The following is a 3,900-nucleotide window of genomic DNA, read 5'->3' on the forward strand; positions in this document are numbered from 1 at the left end:
TTGCACTTTAGCTAAGCACTCTAATATTTTAAAATATTTAAGTTGGGCTTCCATCCTTCCATTTTCATATGGAATGGATTGCGTTTTGCTATGGGGAACTTGATTGAGTATTCGGTTAGCTGTAAGAATAGCTTCCCCCCACAAGTTCTAGTATAAATCAGAACTTATCAGCAAGGGATTCATCATCTCCTTTAACATTCTATTCTTTCTTTCTGCAATTTCATTATATTGCAGTGGCTGAGGGGCCGTCATTTGATGAATAATACCATATTCCAAACATATTTCTTCAAAAGGAGGTTCACATTCACCGCCTCTATTACTTTGTAGTGCCAACCACACAAACTCTTGTTTGTACCACGACAAAGTCAGAATAAATGGTAAAGTTTTTAATCTTCAAACCAATCTGACACAATCAAAATCAATAAACGGTGAAGTTTTTTAATCTTTCAACCGAGTAAAGTCTGGTTCAACCAAATTTAATACACGGTGAAGTTTTTAATCTTTATACCGAGTAATAAAATTGGAATAGAAAATCACTAAGATTTTAATCTCCACAACTAGTAGAAAGTCGCTTAGACTTTAATTTCCGTCAAATGAATAGAAAGTCACAAAGACGTTAATCTCAATGAACTAATAGAAATCACGCAAATTTTTATCTGAAAGCAGGAGTATAAAATCACGAAGATTTTATTCTCCATAACGGGTGTAGAAAATCACGAGAATTTTAATTCTCTTTCCAAATAATTTTCCAACTAAACCGTTATAATATTTTAAACAGTTTGATCTCTTTCTCTAATCAAACACATATATGTTCATCTTTACATATATTATATTCACGATCTCAAAAATATTTTCAAGTATTAGTGGAAGCATAATTCATATCTTACAATCTTGAAAATAATGTCACATAATTTCATGCATGCTATCAAATTTTATACCAATTAATATATTTTATGGCATGCAAATAAAATTTACTTTGAGATCATCACATAATAAATATCTACCCTAACATTTACAAAATTAAATTTTAAAAATTAGAAGGGTAGGAAATTTATAAAATTGAGTAAAGAAAGTAGAACCCGATTTTGAGGCCAACGTATAATGCCACCACGAGTAACAATCTTTACCATAAATTAATTCAGCGATGAATTTCCAAGCCAGTCGTTCCCTTGGCCATTAAATATGTACTTATGTAATGACCGGAGAATTAAATCTTCATCCATTTTTCTTTTTACTGCGCTTTCGCAAATATTGATAATGCGCGAATTGTTGTATCACTGGGTGAAACAAAACACTGGCCGAAAATTGTTGGAAATCCACGTAACTGTTTGCAATGGGCAAAGTTTTTTCAAACCTCCCATTTGTTCCACACCATGCCAACTAATTTCTGTTGAAGTCCACGAAAAATTAATTGAAGTTCTGTGGATATTGATTTTATTAACCATGTTTTCCGTATAAATCTTTCAAAAACATCAATGACAGCCACTACAACACCTTTAACTTGTGGTCAAATTATGTCATCAATCAACTGAAGCCACGATTAGATTTCAAAAATGTCGGCTTCTTCATGCTAAATTAGAATGGCTAGTTCAACTTGCCATCTTGTTTGCTAAAATTTCTTTACAGGCAATGACCCATCAGATATTGTGAATGTTTGACTGTTCACGCCACCAAAAGATGCAACAATATTGTCACTGCTTTCTTTGTTGTATTCCGATATAATTCTCATATCCACTGCACGAAGAATACGAATCAGAAGAAATCTATAGAATTTCGTAAAACACGACACATAATTATAATTTCCTTTAGAAACAGTCTTCGTAATTTCATGGTACGTAATTTCTGTCCAACAAATGAAAAGATATTTTCGGGTGGAACCGCCGCGGATCCGTATGAGAAATCGGTAAAATCGGTGACTCACAAACATTCCTTTTCTTTCCCAGGGAATAGTTGGAGAAGATTTAAGAATTTCCCTCGTAATTCATACGGCATCGTCGTTGCAATATAAAGGCTTAGACAAAATTAAATACCAATAAAGGCAGCCTTTTAAACTCAGTAGAGTATCTAAGAACTCCAAACATTGCCTTTACCTCTGTCGATCATCAGATATACTCCTATAATTCTATTAAATTCCTTAAGATTGTTGATAATCTGTGTTCAAAATCAGAAAATTATGTAAAGTAAAAGAGAAACAAAAATGCATAGGAAGAATAAAATTAAATCCGAGTCCACTGAATTCACAGTGCCCTTAAGGAATTTAATCCCCTCATTGTTTTCCAAGGTATACGGATTAATTCCTCCCAAGATAGAACGGAATAACTATTCTGTGATAGCGGCACTTCAAATCACAGAACTTCAGCGAACTCAACAAACAGAGCAAATCACACTTGACACTTATGTTTATTTAGAAAATAATGCAACAATGTAGAAAAGAGGGGAGATGATTTTAGATTTTTCATCTTTTAAAAATGCGGCCAAGCCTCTAAATTTATAGACAAAGGAAGGGTGATATGGAGAGGTGCAATCCAAAAGGTGTCTCTTCCATTTCCCATTCACACCCTTTAAAGAAAAAATGCAACACTATTTTCTTAGAAGTTTTAATAGTAGGGAAAATGTACGTGACACAACAAGCGTATATATTGTATTTATCATTTTAGTATTACTTTTAGAAAATTATTATTTGTAACTATATTTGAATTCTTATGTAATACTGAAATAAAAGATCAATTGTTTTGAACTGAAACAAGAGAGCAACAAGCTCTCGTAGCTCAATTAGTTAGACCACCCGCTTAGTAAGTGGAGGTCTTGAGTTTGACTCTCAACGAGTTCATTCTATTTTTCTATATTTCTGTATTTCGCTTTGGTTGTATTCGTTACGCGAATAAATATAATTAATACAGGTTGTATCCTTTGTATATACCACTGTATTTTATATTGATCGTGTCTAAATACAAGTGATACAAGGTGGTAATAATTGAACAATAACTACAAATTAAATAATAGTTAAATAAACTATAATTATATATAGTAATTAGGCTCTAAACCATAATGTTTTATGAAAATTTCTGTTTATGTTATGTACGACAAGAATAAAAGAAGTCCGCTAGCTACAATAATTTATAATGTCAGCAGTATTCTCTCTTCCCCAACTTTTCTCCATAAGAGTGAAGGTATGGAATTCTACCACGTGGAGGGGCATGGGGTACGTGAACTTATGCTCCCATCCCTTGACTGTATCTCAGTGGTATTTTTTGAATAAACTATTTAATTTGCCACGTGGAACCCATGGTCAAAAGAGCATTTGATGTAGTGGTAGATTTGGCCCTTACGTCTATAGTTTGATCCTTTTCCCTATCTTTCAGCTATCAACTTTTGTGTTCTTTTCTGTTCAAATCTCATGTCCTAACTTTTCTTTTCTATCTTTTTTTCCTCTTTCATCTCTTAGCCGTTTTTCTATTTCTCTTTTTCTTTCTTTTCTATTTAAATCTCATGCCCTATCTTTCTTTTCTATTTTTTTTTTCATCTTTCATCTCTTAGCTGTTTTTCTATTTCTCTTTTTCTTTCTTTTCTGTTCAAATCTCATGCCCTATCTTTCTTTTCTATTTTTTTTTTTTATGTATTCCTCTTGTTTTTGGGTTAACCTTTTGATATATTCTTAAATTAAAATTTCATTTTTATTGAATTCTTTTTTAGTGTTTTTTTCATTCTCTTTCTTGGTTCAATCACTGAGTTTCAAAAACTCTAAAAAATAAAATTTAAATTAATTTGAATCTTTTCAATTTTAAGTTTCCTCTTTTTTCATTTACCACTCTTTTTCTGGTTAGTTATTTAATTTTAATATATGGACCTTAGTATTTGTAACTATAAATGACTATGTTATCATTGATAGTTCTCCAAGGT

This window comes from Nicotiana tomentosiformis, chromosome 10, assembly GCF_000390325.3.
Source record: "Nicotiana tomentosiformis chromosome 10, ASM39032v3, whole genome shotgun sequence".
Taxonomy (NCBI): Eukaryota; Viridiplantae; Streptophyta; class Magnoliopsida; order Solanales; family Solanaceae; genus Nicotiana; species Nicotiana tomentosiformis.